This window comes from Electrophorus electricus, chromosome 15 (assembly GCF_041902795.1).
Source record: "Electrophorus electricus isolate QZ-2024a chromosome 15, ASM4190279v1, whole genome shotgun sequence".
Lineage (NCBI taxonomy): Eukaryota > Metazoa > Chordata > Actinopteri > Gymnotiformes > Gymnotidae > Electrophorus > Electrophorus electricus.
In genome coordinates, this window is record NC_137511.1 from 6,717,501 (window position 1) to 6,732,500 (window position 15,000).

General features: G+C 41.3%; 1 protein-coding gene and 1 long non-coding RNA gene across 11 annotated transcripts in view; both read right to left on the reverse strand.

The window, feature by feature from the left end:
* Positions 1-15,000, reverse strand: part of camk2g1 (calcium/calmodulin-dependent protein kinase (CaM kinase) II gamma 1) — a 53,109-nt gene that overhangs the window by 22,564 nt on the left and 15,545 nt on the right. The gene's annotated exons all lie outside the window — the stretch shown is intronic.
* The window catches only part of LOC145651302 (uncharacterized), a 9,289-nt gene continuing 6,757 nt past the window's right edge, over positions 12,469-15,000 (reverse strand). Inside the window, exon 2 of the long non-coding RNA XR_014117171.1 lies at positions 12,469-13,436. This is a non-coding gene — a long non-coding RNA (uncharacterized LOC145651302). The remainder of the gene's footprint in view (positions 13,437-15,000) is intronic.

Below are 15,000 nucleotides of genomic sequence, written 5' to 3' on the forward strand. Positions count from 1 at the left end.
AAAAGAAAGTGGAAAAAAAGAACAGTTACAAAAACAAACATCAAATTCAGTAACTGCCCAACTGAAGTCAGAGAGCAATAAGTGACCCAGGGTACAGTATAGCTTTTGCTAGCCTAGAACAGTAGGAAGATTCACTCCAGACAGCAGTAGTAGTTCAGCTCGCTACCAGCACAGTACACAGAGTTGAATGCAACAACAGATACAGTGGTGAGGCAATGTTAGATCTCGATCTCTCTCTCTCTCTCTCTGTGTGTGTTCCACTCACAGAGAAAGTAAAGAATAGAAAGAAAGAAAGAGTGCAGGTGAGGCACAGACAGAAAAGGGACACAGGGAGACAGAATAAGGAGAAACGAAGTGATAGTGGGTGAGTTCATTAGGCAGGCAGAGGCTTGTTCCCCTAGCTCCTGAAGGTATCATTAGAGAACACTGCTGCGTTAGCACTACTGCCTGCCTGGCCTGAACATATGGATGGCCCTCTACCCTCTTGCTCTGCCTAATAAACACAGCCACCCCCCCCCCCCCCCCCCCAAAAAAAAACCACAAACAGAGACACTTGCGCACTAGACCACAGACAAGCAGAACATGTCCAAGCTAACATTTGCTGGGAAGAACCACTGTATATGCCATCCGATGAGGACAATGTCAATGATTACCTGGATCAAACAACAGGTATGTTTGCATGATTTCCTGTTCAGGAATGGCCCGTTGCGTCATAGTATGGTAGGATCCATGCTTTGCTCTTGGCTATGCCACTGGAGCTATAAGAGCCATACCACTTGCGAGTACTTACAACTCATGTACGTTATTAGCATAATACAAATTGCACAACTATTTTGCCCATCACTGAAATTCTTAGCTGTTTCAGAATATCATGCAAGTACCCCTTTAGGCAAAAGATTCTCAGACCCTGCGTGGGTCTATATGTGCAGTACACTCAACAGAGAAGAAACTAGGCAAAGGCTATACCAAGGGTTGCTATGAAAACATTTACTACTCAAACAAACTTAAATTATAGAACAAACAAGCCAAAAAGACCATAAACAAATATAAAAATAAGACTTAAAAGCAAATGCCATGAAAGATGCCATAAGTGGACTCATAATGTGTGACACTTTGAAGGGTTACTATAGCAAGGACATTAGCATGCCTTGAGCTACACCACATGACTCAACTAAAGTGGAGGTGGAGCTTTACTTAAATTTAGAAGTAGTAACCACAAGAACTGTGTATACATCTGTGAAGATGTGTATGCATGTCCGTTTTTATGCATGCATTTGTGCGCGTGTTCGGGGGCTGATATACTTGTCTCTTGTCTCTCGTCTCACTCTTCCTTTACTTCCTTCTTTCTACTCCTTATCGCTTTACTTCATTCTTGCTCTGAGCAGGATTAGCTCAGAACCCCTCCCTCCCTCAAAAACACATGCCCACAATCACATATACATGCACAGGCACACACAAGTAAGCAAGCAAGCAACCACAGCATGCATACAAGCACACAGTAACATGCTCCAAATTAACAGGATTATACCCTTCCCCAGGCTGGTCTGTGACTAAACCCTTAGCACGTGTTGGGCACAAACACAGCCCCTTCTGCCCACCCTGCAGTTTCACTGCCCACCAACTGGCTCCCAGTGACAACATTCTGCAACTGCAGGAGCCCGGAGCCAACATGGATGCTCAGACATGCTAGCTGATCACAAATGAGCCTACAGGGCTAGACTTTATGCCATCCTGCAAAGCTGAGGAAGAGCCAGTAAAATACAAGGATGGACAAGGCTCAGGTACAAATGGAAGATGAAAGATAATCTGGAGCATAGGCACGACAGCCTGGCATTGACGAAAGAAATGAGGGAGACAGACAGACATGGGAAGAAAGAGGCTGCTGAGGAGCCTGGAGACCTGGAGCAGAAGCACTTCAACTCCCAGTAGCAACCAAGCTAGATTATCTGGCACAGTAAATATTAAGTTGTCCACCACACCACTCATCAATCCTCCTTCTGTCATTTACATCCTGTAACTATCAATAAAAATCGAGCCCCATCAACGTATCAATTTATTTACCTCAAAGTAAACCAAGTAGAATTCAATATTCCCCTGGAGATATGATGGCAAAGGTAAAAACAAGCACTTCTTTAAAGCTTTATAGAAGTTCCTAGTGATAATCAATGGAAGCTCTGAAAGAGGTGGGTTAGCATTCTACTGCAGACATTCCTTCAGGCAATAGTGTGCTTGTTATTGGAATTAATCACTGGCAATCTATAGGGATGAAGACATTATTACAACAGCTACTTACTCAATATTTGGGATTAACCACATTACATCAGTGTGCAGTGTTGTGCTTGATGTGCTTAATGCAGTCAGATGCTGCCAGCTTTTCAGTAGACCACACACTCAGGCTTTTAGCAGCATGGGTCACATGTGTGCTCTCTCAAACACACAGACACTCGAAATCGGAGAGGAAGTTCCTTTACTATGTTACACCGGAGACGCCAGTAACACACGTCATCGCAGTGCTATTATCGCTACTCCAATTTCACTATTGAAGAGCTCACACACACACACAAACCTGTAGTAATTTATACACAGACACACATACTAATACATTATTAAATGGGGGTGGGGTAGGATGCGTTCCAAGTCCTGCCATTGATTCTGTATAAAGAGAAATTGAAAGAACAGGCAGAGAGATGAGGAAAAACAGAGGGAGCAGGAAAATGGTGTGAAAGCGTGAAAGATGTCTAGCTAGAACAGTGAGACAGGAGTAGCAGAGTATAAAGATGAGCAACCATCTTTATACTCCGTGAGAACGTTGCTGTGGGTGAGAGAGATTTTGTGTTTATATATATATATATATATATATATATATATATATATATAATTAAAATGTGTGTGTGTGAGAGAGTGAGTGAGTGAGTGAGTGGTGGAGGTAGGGTGAGATGACTACATGGAGCATCAACCTGATGAATCACCTCTCCCTAGCATGTTGATTCAGTACTCGAAAGCCTTGTTAATGCCTATATGAGAACAAAGAGATGGGCAACCAAAGTAATGCAACTCAAACAGAAGCCATTGTTACCACAGTGCATTTCAAACTGTGACCTTTATAACCACCAGGGAATCACTGGTGTGACTGGAATAGGGTTCCAAATCACCTGGGGGCAGCAGCACCAGTAGTGTCCACTGAGGAAGTAGAAGAATTAGCACTTCTGCTGTAACCACCAAACTACTGTGGTTCTTACTCATAAGTATCAGAACTGATGCTTACTGATAAATGAAGCCCTGACCTCTCTAAAATTATGAACTCTGTGACGTATAAAGAGAGCACCTTTTTATTCAAACAGATGCGTGCCAGAGTAGGAAGCATAAATGTGCGTGTGTGTGTGTGCGTGTGTGTGTGCCTTGCCTTTCTCTTATTCGCTCACTGAAGTTAATTTCTACTTCATGAATAATGCCAGTCAGACCATAAGCTTCTCTTCATTAAGGCCCAGGCTCTCTAATGATTTCCTGTCCTTTCAATTGGACATCTGCTCTGCCATTCCTCACTTACGCTGCCACTTCCCAAACCTGAATCCTGACCAATGAGAGACCACACATCAGCTCACAGGCCTGACCAATGAGAGAGCACACATCAGCTCACAGGCCTGACCAATAAAAGAACGCACATCAGCTCACAGGCCGCACTGGATGCGGAGTAGCTGCCCAGCCCTGCTGCACGTCAAAACCTAGCACATCTGCTGAGGTCTGAACTGTTGGGATAACCAATCAGAGGTGGAAGCTGAGGGGTAGAAGGATCCTCAACCATTTCAGTTACTGCTAGAGTTACAGGGATGTGACCTCACAAGTAGCAGAAATGTACGCATATACATTTCACAGTGCTACCTGATTTGGATTTGTGATTTTCTTTAAGACAGTCATATTCATTATAGTCATTCTCGTATTGGAAAATGAAAACCATCTATTTAGAGTATGCTGTGCAGAAATGCCTTTCTAGGGGAGAACTAAAGCTCAGGTTAGGTAAAAGAAAGTCAAAAGTGCATCCAGAAACCTTCTAATGAAAGGAAGCCTAGCATTAGCTGAAAATGACTTAAATTGTGTGAAAGATAATCAATTATGAAGCTTCTTAACTATGGGTCTGCCACCTGAATTTCCTGATTAAATCAATAAAATTCTAACCATCAGTAAAAAAAAAAAAAAAAAAGGTTGTAGCCTAAACATGTTCATCTTTTCAAAACTATTGTCAGTTTCATTCACCCATGACCTGACGTACAGAAATACATTGTTAAAACATTTGTTTGTAAATTTCCAGAAGTAAAACAATTTTGAGAATTTAAACAAACAATGTCCTGTATTATGTCGCCTCGTGTTTCAATCCATTAATGTCACGGCAGTGTATATGTAGGCCTGCTCAATTTAGCGACATATCCTGCAGATTTGGTCAGAGGTTAAATCAGATAGGTTTGCATAGGTGGCAAGCACGCTCGCATGTGCACATGAGCACGCATGCACGCTCTCCTAGACACTATGACCTTCTGTCAAACACAGGAAGAAGAAGCTGATTAGGAGTTGTAGGACATAAAAATGTCCATTCTCGTCACCCTGCCACATACCTTACAACCAACAGCGGTATAATATACATGTGCTTAATTTTAATAAAATACTTTAAAATGTATTGTAATTTGATTTTGTTTTGATCAGTGGGCTCCCATATGATTCGTACAGTGTACTCTGAACAATCAGGTCCTCAATGATGCTATGGGACCACTTGTTAGAAGAGATTATTGAAGAGGACTTCTACAACTAAAGCTTTGTGAAAAATGAAAAAAGCTTAACTGACTTAATGTGCACAGTATACGCAGATAATTAGAACAGTCACTCTCTGACTGACATTAGAAAAGGGTTGAGAGCCTTTTGAGAGGAAACTCCTGCCCATCTTCATCAAGGGCCACCGCTCAGTGGCCAAAACTCTACTGCCATAACTGCCTCTCTTCCCTCATTCCCTGTGGAATAATAAATAAATAAAGCTCGGCAAAGCATTCTGCTCTCATTGAGCTGGTGAGGACATTCTCCCATCCGCAAACACAGTGATACGGGCGCTCCATGTTCCGTGACGTGTGGAGATAATGCCTTCATTAGGATGCCTGAGGGAGAGAGAAGACGACAGCTGAGTGGAGGGAGAACACCCCCCCCCACACACACACGGTATGGGGCATAAGGAGAGAGACAAAGACAGAGAAACAGAGATCCATCAAAGAAGCGCTTCAATTCCCAGAAACAACAGAGATCATTTATTCAACACATTAAACACTCATTCATCCCCCCCCCCCTCTATTCATCCACCTATCCAGCTTACCACCCACCCAGGGAGAGGAGTGTGGGTGTGTGTGTGTTCATGTATATGTATATGCATTTAGAGCCAGTGCTTTGCTTTATTGTGCTGAGGCCTGGGGATTTCTGGCTCAATTACTAGGCCACAAACGAGAGGCACTAACGGTTTTGTTGCAATCAACAAATCCGCTGCAGTCAATAGCAGAAAGCCGAGGAGGGTTAGGCACGCAAACATGAAGCATGCCCTGGTGCAATCCTGACTGAGTGGCTATGCACAAGACAAAACAGCATACATTTGAGCAGGAGCTCTGTATGGCTACTACAAGGCATTCTAAATTGCTCCTAAATCGGACATCCCTCCCAATAGTGGATCACTGGTTGATATGGGAGTAACTAAGTAAACTAAATTGAAAATTTGAAATTTTACTAATCATTAAAACCCTGGTTGATTACCATGATTTGAAAATCTGACATTAGATACTGTCCAGCACCAAACACAGTTAGTAACAGGCTCCCAGATGCATGGCCTGCATGCAGCGTGGGTTTGCTTTGTGTCAGCGAAAACACGGCATAAGGCATCAACAGCACTCTGGAGATTTTTCAGCCTTCTAAGAGGACCAAGTCTGAAGTGTAGTCAACTTCAGAATGTTGGAAAATATTATGGTTTGTCTGTCTTACTTGATTATACTTTGTCAATAATGGAAACTGAAGCTTTCTGCATTACCTACCCTTGTAAAACACTATACACCATCAGTGGTGTAGTGAATTGGGCACTGTTTTCTTTGCATCAGCCTCAGAGATGAATACCCATTAAGAATGAATTCCATGTACATTTGTATGAGAATATTCTTGAAACAGAACACGGTTTAGACCATTTTCCCCTTATTTTGTTATTATTTTCCAGCATAATAACAATGTGACAGCATTATTTGCATTTGCGTGAAATTCAGTAAATAGCTAAACTCTTACGACACAATGCGTCAGTTAGTTACATTGCTGGGGGGGGGGGGGGGGGGGCGCACTGAATATTGGAAAACACTGCTGTTTAATTTGCCCTTTTCAGCATTATCACTATATTCTGAAATGACCTAAAATTAGCCTATTATACCATTAGACCTTTAGAAAACAACACACACACACAAGCAGACTCAACTCTTCGCTTTGCACTTGATTTATGATGAATAATGCATCCTTAGCATGCAAGCTCAGAAATTCACGTCTTCCTTACAAACTCATAAGCAACTGGAATCATGCAGGGGAATGCTAGCCCAAGTCACTTAACTTTTACACTTAAAAACACCATATGCGCTTCATGTAGCATTTTTGTAATGCCATCTATATAAGACCTAACAGACCCAACAGTATGCTAATTCAACAGACAGAATAAATATAGGCTAGCCTTCCTTTTATGTGGGTATTTAAGAACAATAGACATCATAACAATAACAATAATCATCATCATCATCATCATCATCATCATCATCACCAACGATGATGCAGAGTTTAATCATCCAACCAATATATTTTATTCATTTTAAAATCCAACTGAATTGGTTGTAAAAGTGTTGCACCAGCAAAAACAATACACTCCTCAGTATTTATGTCAATTTTTGGGTTCATTGCTATTATTAGATTTTCATACTGTTTGATCTCTAGGTGCAACATTATAATTTAAGGGTTAACATGAAGTCACTGGAAAATTCCGAGTGGACTTTTTTTTTTTTTTTAAGTAGTACCAATCTATGTATTTTGTATCTGTATTGTATGGACAGTTACCAAGGGCAGTAAAGAAAGATAACCACAAACAGAAAAATAAAAAAAACTGAATTCTCAGTCTCAAAATATCAAAAATTGTAAAGGCCTAAACAAATTTCCTAGATATAAATGAGAACCTTAAGAGAAGCTTCTGAGGCCTTGAGGCTGCTACTTTTGACATTGTTCAGTGGCATTAGTACCATTAAGACCTGGCTGAGACCCTACTGCACAGCTCGCCATAAATGTGAACAATGGAAACATCAAATCTTCACCTCCCACTCTTTATTTTGTCAAAATGTAAATCACCTGCAAAGTTGTTGGGTAACAACTTTTTTAGGGAATTCAAATGGGGATACAGTTAGATATTTAAAAAAAGGTTTCAGTTTATATATTTATACCAGATATATTCAAATTACAGTCCTCAAGGTTCAGATCCTACAGATTTTCCCTATATCTAGGAGTGAGGTGTTGAGAAAGTGCCCAACCAGTTACATTAATCATTTAAAATCAACTACAAGGCATTACAAAATCCAAAACTGGATTTGTACTCAGTGTCCACTTTTGCATATCACTGATTTACACAATTACAGATCATTACAGGAGCCTTTCTCTAAAAAAAGGTTGTGTTACACTGGTAATTGTTTTTGAGGCTATGACCAAAATGGACCCTAACCCTAGCCATCTTGAAGAAGCTTGTATAAGTGAGCTAAATGACATTGACTGGAAACATGGGAAAAGAATCCAGTCTAGAATCCAGAGCTGTTCTACATAAGCTATATACAGACATTCTCACCTTAGAGATCCTACATAGGATCTATGAGTACAAAACCAGGTTAAGTATCAAAAATAATTTCACAGTGTCTGGGAACCTTTACTAAACACTTTTAAAATAGTATATCTGAACTCACTGCTTACCACTGAAATTACATATTACTTACTCTTACATTTTTGGAAGATTCTTCATTTTTTGCATTGTTGTTTGTATAAAAATTTAAATCTAAAAAAGAATAAAAGGAAAACCTGTTAAATATAAACACACATAATGGAACCCGACAGGGTTTGTTGAAAGGCTTCAACAAATTCCCACAATTCTTTCACCATATTCAAACCTATTCTGTGGCAAAGAAAGACAGTTTATGTGAAGTAATCCTGTTTTACTTCATATTTTCATTTGTAGGTCTGTTTCCAACATGATTCATCGCTAGCTTTTCCAAACACAACAAGGCCACTGAAAAAGGCAGGGCCACCACTTTGACGCAGCAGCGCAAATGGGGAGAGATTAATTAACTGCTGTCTGTTAAGGCTCTGCTAAAAGGTTGTCTAACTCTCTCTCTCTCCTCCTCTTTTTCTCAGATTTACCTCAGAAGCCAAGGGTGAGGTCAGATGGGCTATTCAATTTATTTATTTTTTTAAATCCACACGGGGGACACTGCCGCCTCTCACACAACGCACTCTACACCATGTGCTGACATGGAGTGCATAATGCTCAGGGGAGTCTGCGTGTACATGCAACTACAGCTGAAGAGTAAAGAATATGGAATCACTCAAGGTGGTGATAACCTTGCATTGTGATAAACTGAGAAGAAGTGAGAACGGGTCTAGACAAGAGTCCTAGTAAATGTCGGTGTGTCCACTCAAACACGCACATATATGCACGCGCGCACACACACACCTACCTACAATCCCCTCTGCTCCTCTTTATCTTCAATTGGCCATCAGTCGGTAGCCTGCAGTAAGAGCTGTCCCTGGGCTCAACTCTGCAAGGCCACCCTGTCTGACTTTCAAACATTCCCCTCTGTCTATTCCTCCACTCTCTTACCCCCACCCCTTCACCCTCTTCTTTCCCTTTCCACACACGTCTGTCCTCCTGTGCCCCACTTTACTAATGAGCAAGAAGTGAAATCACAAGACATTTGTAAACCACCACACCATTGTTCCAATAAGGAATGACAGTCAAGTACAAGAAGGTGAGAGGGGGAAGAATCCTTGGAAGGAGGTCATGTGAATGCTTGAGAAATGTTATTGGTACAAGTCTTAGTATTCCATGGCATGGAGAGCGGATAATTCAATAACTGAAATTGAATCAAAATCGTTAACAGAACTTTCAGCAACAGCTCATTTGCCATAAAAAATGCTGACACCCAGTAACTGCCACACACATTTGCTTTTTACAGATGAGGACTGCTGGGAAACACTGTCTAAGAAGGTCAAGTTGATTCATTTGACCATCTCAAAGAAGAGCACAGGGTGAGCTGGAGACCTTTGTGGGTCTCTCTGAGGAGCCCACGCTGCTGCAGAACCACATGACTGCTCTCCGAAAGCCCTGCCAAACCAACAGAGAGGAACTGATGGCTGCACAGGCTTCCCCGGACCGACCAGGGGAAGCTGGGACTCGGTGGCAAAACCTGAAATAGCTGGTAACGTCCAGTTCACACTCACTGCAGAACTCTCCAACAAATACCTACATCCACCAGCAGCTTCCCTTCTGGGCTCGTCAGTCAGCTTTGCAGAGGAAGAGAAATCGAAGTAGAAACACAAAGACAGAGCAGAAACGGGAAGAGACAGAAGGATCTGTGTTTTCATGCACTAACAGCTTGACGGAGAGATGGGCAGAGATACAGTGACATTTGTGATGTTACTAGGCTAAGAACTGATCCAGCTGCCTTCCAGTGACTGCAAGATTTGAGGCCCTTTCTGTCACACCCCCACACATCCGTGCCAAACAATCCCAGCGCCCTGCCACTATAAGAACTGCACTAGCTGTTAAAAGGAAACAGCTTGAGCGTGCTTATTCAGGCAGAGCTGCTGTCCAAGCTCTGAACTCCAACAACGGCATAAGGAAGTCCAATATGCAGGGAGCTGTTGTACAAATTCAAACTGTTCCACTGGGGCTCATAAAGCGGATTTTGGGTAATGCAATGTGAAACATAAAAGCATCCCACCTGTAGGGGGGGAAAAAAAATAAAATAAAAATGGACAAACATGTAACCAAGTCAATAGAGACACAAATGCAAACAATACATCTCCTAAACAGTACCGTCAGCACGAGCGTGCACACACACACACACACACACACACACACACACACCCTGAGGAGAGAATTCACAACAGATTATCCGTCTCTGGGCAGAGAGTGGCAGAGCCCAAAAGCGATGGCTCATCAGAAAGAGCCACTCATGAGCATATTAGAGCAGTGGGCAAATGGGGAGAGCGTCATTAAAAAGCTCTCAGCCGACGCGCTCTCCCCTGCAGCCCTGCACCATCTTTCTCACCCTGTTAGGCCTCCCTCTGACATTAATGACAAACCTGCTCTTTCCCTAATGTTCCTGCTATTATTCTCTCTCTCCCTCTCTCTCCCTCTCTGGCAAGAAGCACAAACTTCACATCGTCTAATAAAGATAGTTCTCTCTCCCTCTCCGTTTCCCTCATGAAGTCTCATTATTTTCTGTCTCAAACCAGAACCACACAGCATTCCAAACTGCTGATTTGTAATCCCATCACCATGCCATGTCTAATTTAAATGACTGTAATGTTGTTAGGATTTCCAAGTAATTTAATATCATAGAATAGTCATTATATTAGTTAAATCTAAGTACAGGTCATGTGAACTATGGATTGCGAATTGTAGCTGAGCAATAGTGCCTCCCTAGAGCAGGGGGGCGCTTTCCCACTCTTGTACATCTACCACCCTGCGGTTTCATTTCAATCCCTTATTTATCACACCTGCACCTCGCTCTGGAAGGTCCCATTTAGCAGAAGCAGGTTAGATTGGTGGTAAAAATAAAAAAATAAAAAATCTGCAGGCAAGTAGATCTGCAGGAGGTTGGATCAACCTCTCTGCCCTAGCACACTCTGCTCTAAAGCAGCACTGGACAGCAGTATGCAGAAATATAGACTCACAAAAGCATGTGTGCTGCGTGGGCTCTGCCTGCCTAGCTCTGTGCAGGCCCTGTGCAGGGTCACACAACAGGCACAGCTAGACCCTCCGCACACACGACTGGCACGAAGCGGAGCTGACAAGTCACAACTTCACCCAGACAGTGAGCTTCTCTTAGACAAGAGCAGAGGAAACCAGCTGCACATGCATACACACCCTAACCTACCCCCACCAGCTCAGAGAAGTGCGGACACGTGCAGTGAGAGAAAGGGAGTGAAAGACAAGAAGGCAAAGGCATCGTGACTCGATAAAGAACTACCAAACCATGTATGAGAAAACTTGTATGGTGTTTCTAATAAATACACACACACACACACACACATCTCATAAAATGGATAGTGTATACAAACAGTTTGTAAGCCCTTGGGAATGATCTCAATTCCTTAAATTCTCAGTGTGATCTGATCTCCAGCCATGACATAATAGCAAGTTGTTTTTTATTCAACTAAATCAACAGGGACATGTCATCTTTTTTTTTTTAAATCAAACTGCTAAAAATATGAAGGTCAATGTAAGTAAATAAAAACAAAAACAAAAAACAAACAAACAAATAAATAAATAGATAAGGGACCCTTATATTTAGCAACTAGTGAAAGCTTATTTATCAGCAAAAACCTCAACCAAACAGTTGCTGTTGCCGCTGATAATTCTGCATAGGAGGAGATATTTTGGTTCTTTCCTGCATACAAAACTGTTTTAGTTCATGTATATTTTTGGGGTGTCTTGCTTGATGGCCTACTTCAAGTCACGCCACCTTATTTCAACAGGATTTGAGGTCAGGAGTCCGACTCTGCCCTTCTGAAATAAGGAATTCATTCTGTTTGAGCCTCTCTGTTATGGTTTTACTTTTGTACTCGATTTCTGACACGTTGCATGGCCCAACCTCTTTTGGGTTGCATCACCAGACGTCATGACATGTAGATAAAAAATTTTAATGGTTACTAAATTACTGCAACTTTGCCGCTCCAGAGGCACAATGTGTGCACATTTGTTATCGAAGTGCAGGTTTTCTCTAAGCAAAACACAGCTCCTCAGCTGTCCCCCTCACATTCTTTGTCTCTAGTTTTAAGATTATATGGCATGCCGTAGCAGTGATCATTTTAGAGAGCACACACCCAGTGGCTCTTATTAATGGTGTAAAATCTCTGTGTCTCCTTGGAATGATGGAAGTCCAAGTCTTTGCTAATCATTTTGTAACCCTTTTGTCTTGCAAGATTCAACACGTATCTTATGAGGCCCTCTGAGATTTTTTTTTTTGGATTGGCTCATATTGTACTTCAAGAACAATATTGAACAGGTAAATAAAACTGTCAGTACCTGTTAACTGATTAAAAAAGCTGACTCTAATTGCAGTTTTTTTTTAAAACAGTCTCCACTACGAGTGATTCATTTATATTTTCAATGTTCGTCTTGTTTAGATCACTTGTTTAACAAAAGATATTCAAACATGGTTTAGAGAACAATAACGTTTTTATTTATAGGAATAGGGTTATTATTTACCAAGCTGACATTTTAAAAAGGTATTAATGTAGAAATCCAGAAAAATCTACAATTGTGGGGGTCAAGGCATTTAAGTAGAGAAAACTTGTAGAGCATGAATATGCTTCTCTTCCTAGCAAAGAAACAAAAGTCTTAGCTGCTGAGTAATCCTACAAGTACTTTTCATTTTTAACTACATCAAAGAGACACACTGTAGCATCTTAGTAGGCCTAAATGGTCCGCTTAATTTAACTGAAATGACACCACATTAATTTTGTTGTCCGCACTTTCAGTAAAACTGTAGTACAAGTATGAGGCCGTCATCTTTGCCAGACACAGCTTTCAGAGAGCACGTGCAGATATTAAAAGGTAGCCACACTGAATTATGCACACAAAATGTATACAAAGAAACAGATTAAAGAGTGGGGGGAGACAGACGGACAGACAGAGAGGAGAGAAAGAGGAGAAAGAGAGTGACAGAAAAAGCATGAAGAACAGAAAGACAAAATGGCAGACAGAAACAGATGTGTTGTGATGGCTTTTAACAGAAGCCACTTAAACAAAATATAATCTTGTTCCTTTGTTAACAGTAATATTTATGTAACATAGGAACACCATGCGTGTTAAAAATAAAAATTCAACATTGTTTTATTTCCTGTCTCTCCAACAATACATAATATGAACATGCGGCATTTGATTAGCTTCTTTAGGTAGCCCTTCTCAAGGAATAAAATCAGGACAGGTACATCACATTTTTACAAAAACTGTCTTCATTGTTCTGTGTTGTGTGCCGGACAAAAATCCTTAAACCCTGATGTGTAAGCTCCGCATAGTAGTGTTCAGGTCACAGTCCGAGTTTGACATGCGAGGTTGATATGATACTTGTCCTTCTGTGAGGTTCTTCTGGAATCCTTGTGTAGTGGGTTTTACTGTTTCAAAACTGAGGTAAAAAGAGTGGAAGAAATGGCATAAAAGCTCCGCTTGAGCTTAATTTACCAATTGTTCCCTATAAATGGCCAGTTGGTAAAAAATAAAGAATATTTACTGAATATTTCCAATATAATACAAAGCTTGAGACTTGTTTGGTGTTTTATCCACCAAGTGAATACACAGATGATGGTCTCTAATACCGGGCAATTTAAAAGGTTCTCGTTTTCTGAAGCAGCAGTGCTAAATAAACAATCATCAGCAGCTAAGACAGAGAGTATTGCCTCTCGCATCCCAAAAAATTCCCTGACCAGTCAAAGCATGGACTCCACAGGTCCTCTGTCAGCAGCAGATCCTTTAAATCCTGTACAATGCAAGGAGGAGCCACCATGGGTTTTGGTGAATTTGGGAATTTGTTTTCCCTGCAGATCCCAAAGATGTTCAAGTGGATTCAAACGTGGGGAATTTTGAGCCCAAATTAACTCCTTGATTGCTCCACAAATCATTCCTGAATGACTTTTGCAGTTTGGCAGGCACATTATGCTGCTGAAAGAGGCTATTGCCCTTAGGGAATTATTTTACCATGCAGGGGAGTACTTGGTGTGCAACAATGTTTAAGTAGGTGGTGTGTGTCAAATCAACATCCACATGAAAGTCAAGACCCAAGGTTTCCCAACAGAACATCACCCCAAGCATCACAATGCCTCTGCCTTCTCTTCCCCAGGTAAGCGACACACATGCACCCAGTTGACCACCTGATGTAAAAGAAAATGTGATTAATCAGAACAGGCCAACTTTTTTCATTGCTCCCTGATCCAGTTCTGATGTTCACATGCCCATTATAGGCACTTTTGGTGGTGGACAGGGATCAGCAGGATCTGTAGCCCCATACACTGTAAACATCGATGCTGTGTGTTCTGATACCTTTCTATCATGGCCAGCATTTTCTGCAATTTGTGCAAATTTGTGCTTCTGTGGAATCATGCCCAATTCGCTCCTCACACACATCAGCGAGCCATGTACCATTATTTCAATTAATCGGTTGATCAGATTTGCAATTAACTAAATAATACATAAACCCATCTCAAGATGGAGAATATTTGAGACAATAAATTTCCACTGAAAGATGAAAAATTTGGTGAAATACATACAGATGATGGTCACTATTTTTTATCAGTCTAGAATATTTTGCGAGCTCCTCCAAAGATGAACCTCTTTTTCCACAATCTTTAATTCACAGGACTTCCTGTAATTTTGGCACAAAACAGTAGATGGAAAAATTACCTCAGAGATACCGAGACTACTCTAAATGCAAGTTAATATTTCTGGCAGAACTGAAGCTTTCCATGGCTACTGAGAGGAATTCAAGATGCGGTGTACAGTTGCAGTTATCTTTACACTGATGTGTATAACAAATCTGTGTTATCTACGTAGTAGATATACGTCAGTCCAGGCTTCCAACACCATGGGGCAGTCCATGTGGCTACTTATTAGCAACAAGTTCTTAGACTTGTTGAAAGGAGGGACAGCCACCTCAGAAAATGCGATTACACACCCAACTTTCCATGGCACGTGCT